At 33.3% G+C, this 12301-nt stretch overlaps 1 non-coding gene across 1 annotated transcript; it reads right to left on the bottom strand.

Annotated features, from left to right (window-relative positions):
- Positions 1-7094: 7094 nt before the first annotated feature.
- Positions 7095-7167, bottom strand: Trnah-aug (transfer RNA histidin (anticodon AUG)). The gene has a single exon. It is a non-coding gene; the product is annotated as a tRNA-His (tRNA).
- Between the last annotated feature and the right edge of the window lie 5134 nt (positions 7168-12301).

Genomic DNA, 12301 nt, shown 5'->3' with positions numbered 1-12301 from the left:
ACTAAAAAAATTATCCAGTTAGGTAGAAAAGTAACTTATATTGCCTTTGGTAACATTTATTTGTTATGTGTTTGTTTTTTGACTATTAAATAAAAATGCTACAAAATTATCCAGTTAGGTAGAAAAGTAACTTATATTGCCTTTGGTAACATTTATTCGTTATACACATAGATACGAAAAAGTTGTTAAAAAACAAATATATAACAAATAAATGTTATCAAAGGCAAGATAAGTTACTTTTCTACCTAACTGGATAATTTTTAAGCATTTTTATTTAATCTAACATGTTTATTCAGCTCGAAAAAACAACCGATGTATTGGAAAATTTCAAATGGCACCCGACTCTCTGTTGAACACGGTAAGTTTGGGAAATAAATTAAAAATAAAAAACTATACAAAATACTGTTAGAAATTTGCAGATTATATGTTACCGTGATATAGGCTGACATTTGGTCGGTGGGTTTTTAACAATATTTTGTATAGTTTTTATTATTATTATTTTTAACTCCTTTTCCCCAAACTTACCGTGTTCAACAGAGAGTCGGGCGCCGTTTGTAATTTCCAAATACATCGGTAAACACTGTATATTTTTTCGAGCGGAATAGAAATGTTACATTAAATAAAAACACTAAAAAAATTATCCGGTTAGGTAGAAAAGTAACTTATCTTGCCTTTGATAACATTTATTTGTTATATATCTGTTTTTGGACAACTTTTTCGAATCTATGTATTCAATAATACAAACCCATATATATATATATATATATATATATATATATATATATATATATATATATATATATATACTAGCAAAAGTACCCGTCGACTGGGTTCAAAAATAGCCTACAGAAAATGGACTCTGATTTATGAAAGTGTGATAGGTTATGAAAAGGAAGGGTTGTAAAGAGATAGCTTCGAATTTGGGGGTATCAAAACCAAAGCAAAATATGATGAAAGTAAAAATAAAATAGATAAATCCCATAATTTATTATACCATCCCTGTTCACACTGAAACACTTATCACAATATTCTGTGGATCTATATTAAAAAACCTTGTTAAACTTTGTGACATATTTCCATTCTATGGAGGTCAGGCGTGAACGAACACCCCATAATTTTATTATACCATATTTCTTCAAACTGAAACATAATTATCAAAGTATACTTACGCAGATAGATATGAAAAGTCTTTATTAAAGTTTGTGCCTATTTCCATTCTATGGAGGCCAGGCGTGAACGCAGGCCCCACAATTTTATTATACCATCCCTATTTAAGTTAAAATATATTTATCAAAGCATTCTTATGTACATCTATATCAAAAACACTTGTAAACTTTTTTTTTTAATTTTTAAATTTTTTATTTCCATACTTTGTGAACCAGGCGCGTAAGCAGACCCCACAATTTTACTGAACTACCGTTCTGCCAGATCAAACATACCCATTCCTGTGTCTCGATACATCTATCATTATATGTAATCAGTTTTTTAAAATAGTCAACCATATAGGAGCCTATTCATGACCAGACACACACACACACACACACATACACACGCACAGACATTCAGCTTTATATATATATATATATATATATATATATATATATATATATATATATATATGTTTTTATTTGTTTTTTTTAGTGATACTTTCTTGAATGAATTCAAGTATTTATACGAAAGCGCATTTTTACCTAAATGCTTGTTGGGAATAATTTTCCCATTGACCAATCTGGTAACCCCTAAATGGGGAGCAGCATACATATTATTTTTAAAATATAATTATCCACTGACACGTGTTTCGTCGTCTACGACTCATCAGAGTGGCTGAATCTAGCGAGATTTCGAGTCTCGCTAGATTCAGCCACTCTGAAGAGTCGTAGACGACGAAACACGTGTCAGTGGATAATTATATTTTAAAAATAATATGTATATATATATATATATATATATATATATATATATATATATATATATATATATATATAGACTTATATGTAATTATACTGAGTTCGTGAAATTCAGTAAATTTTCATATACCAATGAATTTTAAGCCAAAAATGGTTGACTTAAAGAGTAAGCTACAAAATTATCAAGTTTTATAATTGAGCATTAATATACTGTGTAAGCAAAGACAAAACTTCAAAACAAGGTGTTGGTGGCAACAAAAAGTGTATTTCAATTTACATTACAATTGTTTCCATGTCCAGTTCGACAATTTCAAGCATTATGTCGTTTGAAAATTTTCAAAACTAGCATTTCTTCAGACTTTATGAATAAGCACACTTTTGGCAATGGAGCATTTTTTGAAGAGAAGGAAGAAAGGGGAAATCCCTAGCTAGAAAGGCATGTGAGAAACATCTATCATATATATATATATATATATATATGTATATATATGTATATATATATATATATATATATATATATATATATATATATATATATATATATATAGTAGAACTATCCACTTATCTTGTGCTTCCGTTTTAAAATTAAATATGTTTTAAACTCTTTTTCAAGATGTTTTTTAAACATGTTTTATTAATCATTTGTTCATATTATAAGCTCTATTTCCTTTTTGGTTTTATTGAGCTTTTATATCTGGTTGAGATTACTTTACTTGTAAATATTAACTTTTTAATAAGTTTACCATTTTTATTACCTTGGTAAACTTATAACTCATATTTATATATATATATATATATATATATATATATATATATATATATATATATATATATATATATATTTCTGCAGATATATATTTTCTTATAATATGTATCAATCCTTATTTAAGAAGCTCAATGAAAATAAATGACAAAAAGTTATATTCTAAAATTCATGATGTTGACCATCTTATAATTTATTCCTTTAATTCAGTTGACTTATACAATTCTTGACAGTAACTGTTTCATAGCGCAAAATCAATCACTTAATTCTTATATCAATCAGTGAATCTATTATGCTCTTAACTCATCAGAAGAAATAGCAACAATCAATCCGTCAAAAGGAACTGAAATGTGATTTGACATGATTAAAATCCGAAAATTGGAAGATAAGCTGCAATTTTTTTTCATACGCCTGTGGAATACAAACCCAACAAATAACTGAGGATAAAAAGTTACTTTACTATCTCTGGATGGGTTTTTTTTTTTCGTGTGTGAGTTTTAAAGTATGCCATTTATTAAAATAACCAACAAAACAAAAAAGGTAAAAAAAAAAAATATATATATATATATAGAAGAAATAACTGTTACCAAAATACCAGCCAAATTACCACTTGCATAAGTATTTGTGTTTTAACTTATTTTAAAGCATTTATTTTTTACTTAAAAATAAAAATAACGGGCGCTTCTTCCACAGTATTTTGTATAGTTTTTTTTATTTTTAACTCCTTTTCCCAAACTTACCATGTTCAACAGAGAGTCGGGCATTACCAAATTCAAACCAAATCACCACTTGGATAAGTATTTGTTTTAACTTATTTTAAAGCGTTTATATTTTACTTAAAAATAATGGGTGCTTCTTCTACAGAATTGGGGGGACAAGATTTTCAGAAATCATAAAACTGAATTTCACATGAAAACAATGGTATCTACGTATTCCTCGTATTTTTAAGACGATTTTATCCAAAAATTACGAAAATTGATACGGTAGAAAATTATTTATTAAAGAAAATAAAAAATAGAATTTGATGAAAAACGATCGTAAAACACAGGATAGTTCAACAGGGAGGTAATTTTCCGTTTCGATTTTCTCTTCCCTGCAACCTCTCTCCCACAGAAGAGACGTTGCGAGCCTGTTTTTATTTTATCGTTATTTCCATGGCAGGTGCTCGTCTGAGCTCCAATCCCTCATCCCCCCTCGCCAATCTTTCACGAGAAACACCCGTCTGGCTGAAACTACTGTCAATAATTTTCCCCACTCTTTATCTGTGCCTAAATCAAAACATAGATTCCATGAGCAAAGCTTCTTTCTTAGAACTGCACGCCAGTGGAACTCTCTGCCGCTTGCCTGTTTCCCACCTGACTACAACTTGGACGTCTTCAAGTCCAACATAAACAAACTCCTGACAAACCGCCCCCTTAAGTAAGACACTCTATCAAAACCCCCAATACTAATGATTACTACAATACTATCTCATTGATTACTGTACACACAATAACCCTTATCCGTGAGTGGCCTTCGGGCCTTGATAAGTGGTGACCCCCATGTAAAAAAAAAAGAAAAAAAAAGGGTGGCAGCAATTTTTCATCTCTTAACACGATCAAAGTTATTTTTTAATAATTCAATAATATCGAGGTAATTTCGACTGCATAATTTGAAAGCTACCATTGTAACTTATTAGAATTGACAAAAAAGTCACTAGAAACCATTGTTTTTTTTATCTGAAAACTCCATTTATCGACTAAAAAATCTTGTCCCAATTCTGTAGAAGTACCAAATAATGTAAAGCCTGTTTAGTTAAAACGAGAGAGAAAAAAAGATGGGTATTGATCTCATGAGTGCCATGCCTCAATAATTGCTGCAAAAAATTGGAAATTAAACATAATACTTGTAGAATGCATTTTCACATAATTGATTTGATGGGTTTTCCGTTTCTATCAGTATATTCTTTAATTTTTAATTTTTTTAGCAATTATCGAGGCTCGAGTATGGCTTTAATGAGACCAACATTACTTTCATTTCTAAAAATAAAAAAAAAATTTAATTTTTATTTACTTTCCACCTTAACAATAACCTTTAAAATGACGACTCAAATAGGTTTTCAAGTATGCTGAAAATGAATATCGCATTTAAATTTACCACAAACAAATAGTTTTTCCAGATATCAAGCAATATAATATTATTGGTAGTGGCCATATATATGCGCGTACAACAATGACCACTACTAATAACGTAAGGAATTATATTGCTTAATATCCAGGAAACTACTAACACCCGAAAGTATCCTGTACCTCTATAAGGCTACTATTCGCCCATGTATGGAGTATTGTTGTCATATTTGGGCTGGTGCATCTGCTACTAGTCTCTCGCTCCTAGACAAAATTCAAAGGAGAGTCGCAAATCTGATAGGCCCTTAACTGTCATCTAAGCTTCAGCCTCTGTCCCATCGACGAAATGTTGCATCCCTCTGCCTGTTCTACAAGTATTTTAATGGTGAATGCGCTGACGAACTGCAAGCACTTGTGCCCCCAGGATGTAAACACCCTCGACAAACCTCACAGGCAGCTAAATCCCACCTCCACACAGTAAAGATCCCTAGATGTAAAAAATCTTTCTACTCCAATAGTTTCTTCCTCAGAACCGCTAGACTTTGGAATTCCATTCCAGGTCCCTGCTTCCCCAACTGTACTGACATGCAGAAGTTCAAGTGTAATGTGAATCTACATCTTGCTGCCCAAATCCCTACATAGTACCCCAGTAGTTGATGCCCCTGATAGTAGCCCCCTACACCAAAGTGGCAATGTGCCTTGTTTGGGGTGAAAATGTAATAAAAAAATTTTTAAAAAGTATTTACGGAAAATCTTGATGTGATATTCGCTTTCAGCATAGCCAAACCCCCTAAAAAGTTGTTATTTTAAAGGTGATTGTTAAAGTGGAAAGCAAGTAAAAATTTAGCATAAGTTAAAGCAAAAAAAAACTCAAAAGAGCAACATTTGTTGTATATTTATTTTTTTAACGCGTTTTTTGTGTTTTGTTTTGTTGGTTATTTTAATAAGTGCCTTTAAAGTATTTTAAAATGTTTTGGGGTTTGTTTTACTATACACATAGATCCAAAAGGTTGTCAAAAAACAAATATATAAAAAATAAATGTCATCAAAGGTGAGATAAGTTACTTTCCTACCTAGCTGGCTAAGCTTTTAGTGTCTTTATTTAATGTAACATGCTTATTCAGCTCGAAAAACAATTTATGTTGAAGGCTGCCGGCAAACAAAAAAACATAGCCGCTATGTCTGTGAAGACTTGATAATCACTTCAACATAAGTGACGGCTGCCCCCTCACCCCGCCCTCTCCCGAAGGTGTCTGTAGGTGAGATTGTGTTTATTAAGTCTCTGAATAAATCTCAACCCTTCTGGAGTCTAGGTAAAATACTTAGACTAAATGTCGGTAATGATGATAAAGTTCACTCATATTGAGGAACGGGTGTAAGCAAGTCCACTCACTAAAGCACATTTTTCCCTTGGAAGTAAAGTAAAGGGTGACTCTGAGTTTGCCCCAGCAGAATTTATGGAAGCAGGGGGCCCCCTTCTTTTGCCCCGCTTGTTCGGTCCCTAATGACTTATCAGCCCTAATGGTGTGCTGTGACTCATGTGATAATTGGTATCATTTTAGTTGCGTTGGGGTTAATCAACTGGACACCATGGGGGAAGTGGGTTTGTTCGAATTGTGTGGATAAAATGCCACAATAAATTCAAATTTCATGCTGTTTTATTTCTAATTTCCGCTCGTCTATTTATTGTTTCTTGCAAAAATGGTAGCCTTCTCAATTTAAAAAAAAATAAAAAGGAGAGATAATTTAAAAGATGAAAATAGTTTCTAGCTAATTTGTGAGAGAAACAATTTAGTTTTCTCTTGTTAACAGTTTTTTCTCGTTCCTTCATTTCTCTTTCTTCCTAAGTGAAGTAGCTAAAAAAACAATATGGTGATCGGGTTTAACCTCAAATCTATTGATTATAATAAAGGGCTCCGGCCCCTTTATATAAAAAATTTTTTTTTTGTTCACTGAAATAGTGAAGGTAATATTGTTGATATGAAGCATCTCTTTAAATCTTAAAATCAGTATTTGCGGTTAAATGATTTAAAATATAGTCACTTTCTTTCTTATTGTTAACTAGTAATTTTAAATAAGATTTAGTAATTTATTAATATTAATAACTGCTGGCTGCGCCGCATCGGCACACACAACGCCGAATCAAACACAAAATCGAATACACTCAATATCATCTTACCACCAACGCTTACCTTGTGGACTCGGAGTATGGGAAATTCCCATATGTACAAAAAAAAAATCACTGAAAAAACAAAAATACCCTAGCTAAGGGTAAGGATAATGAGTAAACGTTGGATAAAATGATGGTTAAAATTATTATGAACTTGCCAGGATTCAAACCTGGAATCTTCTGATCCATAGTCAGATGCGTTATCCATTGCGCCACAAGTCCTTTCCGTATGCCAAAAGATGTTATTGTGACTGTATACAGACTGTGCTAAATTTCGTTGACATAGGCAGGCAACTTTTTTGACATTTGCACGAAACAGCCCCAAAACCCTTATTTCGGGATTTTTGTGTGACTTGGTGTTGTTCGTTATGAACCATATATAGATAAGGACAATCTAGGAACTCACACTTTTCAGGGGAAAAAAAAATTTTCAGTTCTGTGCATTCATTCGAAAGTTTTATTGGTATATTCACACGCACATATATAAATAAATAAACATTTAGAATTTTATTAATAGTATAGATATCTGATCTAGACAAACTAGATTTATGGTCTACAAAATCATTGCCAGCAGACACACACATATTTGAATTCAATAATAAAAAATGGGACAACCCTTGTTACTTGTCTCTTATTGACAGTTTTTAATTTATTTATTTATTTTATTTTTTTTTTTTACATAGGCATCACCACATTATCAAGGCCAAGAGGCCACTCAAGGATAAGGGTTAAAGAGTGTACAGTAGAAATTGGACAATATAGTAATCATTAGTAATGAAAATTTGGTAAATTTGATAACTTATATGGAACGGCTCATCAAGAACTTATTTACGTTAGACTTGAAGACAACCATATTGTAGTCAGCCGGAAAGCAGGAAAACGGAAGACAATTCCACAGGCATGCAGTTCTAAGAAAGAAGCTTTGTTCATGGAATCTATGTTTAGGTTTAGGCACAGATAAAGAGTGGGGGGAATTATTGATAGTGTTTAATTAGAAAGAAGTAATGAATAATCATTACTTTTTCCTCCTTTCCTTGGCAGTGTGTCAGAAATTCAAGACAATTGCAGCATATCTCCCATTGGCCGATTGATTTACTGCAGAGCGATTCATTTTGGCAGGCTTTTTTGCATGCGTTCCTTTTTTAGTTCCAGCCGAGAAGAAGACATCTGTGGAAGTCACTCTCTGCATATGAGGCATTTGGGCGCCTCTAACCATTGTCTCCTTGAGACTTCAGTTTTAAGCCTAAATGGTTGGGCTAAGTTATTATTATTTGTGTCTCCTTTGAGACTTTATTTTAGACCTAAATAATTCGGCAAACTCATTATTATATGTGTCTCCCGGAGACTTTAAGGTCTGAATTATCGACCTGTTATTAAGGACTTTTCCTTCAGTTGAACATTAATTATGAACTTCTGTAGTGTCGACTCAAGACGAGAATTGAATCTTTTCACCAAACGGCTTGTAATCACCGATATTCGAAGACAGATTAACCTGTATCCAGTTTCTGTTGAAGATAAAAGACTATTACCTTCAGAGGTTGTTAACAGCTTTTTTTCACAGGTAAAATGGGCGTTCCTTTTTTGCAACGAGGAACTAATAACGTTTGTATTGAATTTTAAGGTTGGCCTTTGTTGTACATTGTCTTATTTTTGCCAATGTCTTGGATTTAAAACATATGTAATCATAATATCTCACACCATTTTAATTCCAAAAAAGGAGAGATTACATTACACTTGTAAACTGTTTTAACTGTAAAATTGGAAGGATTTACTAAACTGTTTATTGCAAAAAACCCAAAAAACTTTGTCATTCGGGACAAGATCAAAGTGTAGTATCTGTTCTTCAGATGCTGCACTTTTATTTCTTGTTCTCTTTCGGTGAAGGAGAAATCCTTCACGACTGAGACATTTTTATTTTTGTACCTCTTCTCCACGTTAAAAAACGACCCTGGTGTCTAACTCTGTCCCGTGGGGAGGCATAGTAAATAGGTACAATAATTTTAAATTGTAGACCACGTGGCTCATAAAATTATTTAAGCTTGAAAGTTAATTTTAACGCTTAACCTTGAAAAAATTATTCATTCACATTTAATATTGCTTATCTTACAATTTGATTTAAGTGAGTTAAAAAAAAAAAAAAAAAAAAAGCTTACTTTTAAATCTGTACTTATTGCCATTTTTATTTTAATTCATCTTTAAGTTCTGCTGCTACATTTGGTGTTAGTCCTGGATTCAACTCCAAATGTACCTCTCCTTGTAATTAACCCAATTCCTCCTTAAATACCTCTTTGAACTTGTTTATAATGCTGTTCGAGTTCTGGCTGCTGAATTCATCTACTTGGGAAACTTTGGCGACGATTTTGAACTGGTCCTGGTTGATTGTGATGAGTGCCATCTTCTGAATTACATTTGCCTCAAGTAAGGGATGGAAAAAAAACTTGACCGCATATTTTTGTTCAGTTTTGGGGTTTATAATTTGGACTCGATACTCTACCCAACGGCTTCACTTCTGTTCCACATGACAAGCGTCTTATTTGAAGGCTTCAGTGTTTTTCCAATCATGTGCATATTATTCAGTATGTTTACTGATGCTCCACTATCAAGCTGAAAACTAATTGGTTTTCATAATAACTAGCTGCGCAGGTGTTTAAGCGATGTAAAAGAAAAAAAAGTTTTGGAAGAAGGTAGGCTCGAACCCGAAGCCTTGATGCGAAGGTGGAAAAGAAAGGGGGGAAAAAACTGATATCTTACCCACTTGGCCATCGTGAGAGAAGAAGTGAAAACTGTTTTAATCGAACAAGTTTCTGATGAGCCGTTCCACTTAAGTTAACAAATTTACCGAACCTCCATTACTATTGATTACGATATTGTCCTTTTGACTACTCTACACTCTTTAACCCTTATCCTTGAGTGGCCGATCGGCCTTGATAAGTGGTGACGCCTATGTAAAAAAAAAAAAAATTTAACGATTATAAAGTTAGATGACAGGTTCGTGAATTTAATGAGGTCAAACATCATGCGACTTAACTTTGGCGCTGCAGGCGAGTTTCTGCGTATTTCTTTGTTTCCCCCGCCAAGATGTTGGAGAAGTGTTCCAATGAATAGCAATTGTCTGATATGACATTTTTTTTTTTCTTCTTCGGCCTTTCATGCCGAGGACTCGAGTTCGCTCTCACAGTTTCACTTTTATACCGGAAAGTGAAATAAAGATGCAACGAGTGAAAAAAACAGTGTAAAAGTCGCCCAATAAGTTGTTAAACTCACAGTTTCGAGTAACGTCGTAGTTGAAAAAAAAACAAAACTTTCCGTTACTATTGTCATAATTGGTCAAAAAAAAAAATTCTCCCATTACGTTAAATTTAAATTTAATTTCAACATGGAGACTGACGGCTTATTAAAATTATTTAAGCTTGTTTGCATTTAATATTCCAATTCTTGCTCTTGATTTTTATTGCATGTAAAAAGGAAGAATTAATAATTATTTTTCAGTATATTTAATTTTTTTTTTTTTTGTAAACTAAACTTTACTTTATCAAATATTTGTGTTGTCTGCTGTTTAAATACTAAGGGTCCTGGATATGACCTTAAACTATATCTGATGGTGAGGCCCCAGCCTGTGGGCTTTGGGTAGTGTGGAGCCACCCTTTAATTACCATTGCTCCCAGGTCTACTCTGACCCGAAGTGGTAGTACCTGTTAGGGTCCCAACTATGGGTTAAATAGAAACTGATTTGAAAACAACAAATATATTCTATTAAAAAAAAATTTTCTTCAAAATCTTTGGATTCGGCATTAAATAACCCGAAAAGGGTTGATATGCCGTAAAACAAAAACAACCAACCAACCAAAAAATAAATACTAAGACTTTCATTAATACTTTTTTTTTTCTTTCCTTCTCGCTATTAGTCATACGCGGTCTTAAAAGGAAAAATTATTACATTCTCATTTTATGCGAATGGTGTGAGGGTTATTTCCTTGGATTGTTAATTATAGCCATCATTTCTTTTCTTTTTCTTTGGCATTTATTTTTTCTTTCCTTAATTAGAAAGGGTTAGATTTATTCCCAACAATTAGCTTCATTGTTTATTTTTTCTTTCCTTCTTATTAGTTGGAAGGGTTCTTATTAATTTTTTTCCACGTATTATTTGTTCTTTTTGGTTCAAGCCACTAATTATAGCGTGGTCGAAGGACCTGGTCTCCCATATCGAAGCAAAGAAATTTCGTATTACCAGCACATTAGACTGGTTGATTGAAAATACCACGGGTCTGGCCTCTCTTGAATTGAGCTCTTCGGATGTTGATAAATGGCTAGCTTAGACTCTTTGTTTGATCGGTTAATTTTAAAATCCTCCTTTGAAGAAAGAGAAAATCTGTGCCATGAATCGGCATAGTTTATATTTGACTTGAGAAGGTGCACCAAATAAGTTGGTGAACCTGATAAAGGCTAACAGGAATGAACGTGTGCTCATGTCTCGTAGTAGTTCCAGATGGATAGCACGCAAGCTCATACAATTAATCAAGAGGATGTACCTCATAGCTTAAAAAAAAAAGGAGGGCCAGAACTCTTCACTAACTCCTTGAATCTTGCGGTTAAATTTGTTAGTATTATTAGACAGTAAAGTCCTCAGAAAGAATTCCCAACCGTTATATTCTCCTTCTCGCAATTCTCGGTATCAAACCTATAGCAGCTGCTACAAACACAGGCAGGAGCTACTTCTCCCGACTTCGAGATTTGAAATCCATTTCTCCCTGGCTTGTCCAATCACAAGCCAGCTCTCAATCACGTGACCGAGTATATAAAAGGCAAAATCACGACTGTGAGTACAACGAGCTAGCTATGGCTCTCTTCAAGCTACCATTTATTTCCACGTGTGGTATCCACACGAACTTTATTTATCATTCTACAGGACTACTCTTGTCGATACAACTGATACTCACGCACGCCAACACATTAGTACACTGAAGACTTTGTCCTTTCTTTCTCTTTTGCCCCGGCAACGACTAGCTATAAATACGTGCGTGCATGAACACTGAACTATTCTGTTCTTCAAACAGCTGGCATGATATTAAATCTATCTTTAAACACATTGAACACTGTTCTCGCTCTCTTTCAATGAACTCTCTTACTAATACGTTTCTCTCATCTACAAACACTACAAACAAAGATAACGAATAAACTCCACTGCGTTGTCTCACATCTATATTTTGGTGATCCGACGTGATTCGAACATGCAACCTCGTTCCATTTCTTCATTATTAACTAAAATGGTGACCCCGGAATACATGGCCTTCTAGGCTTTTTTTCTTATTTTCATTAAGTGTATGAACAATGAACTATTCTCTTCTTCAACCAGCCG

The sequence above is a fragment of the Euprymna scolopes genome, chromosome 41 (assembly GCF_053919585.1).
Source record: "Euprymna scolopes isolate OS-2025 chromosome 41, ASM5391958v1, whole genome shotgun sequence".
In the NCBI taxonomy this organism is placed as follows: Eukaryota; Metazoa; Mollusca; class Cephalopoda; order Sepiida; family Sepiolidae; genus Euprymna; species Euprymna scolopes.
This window is presented reverse-complemented; position numbering and strand designations above follow the sequence as displayed.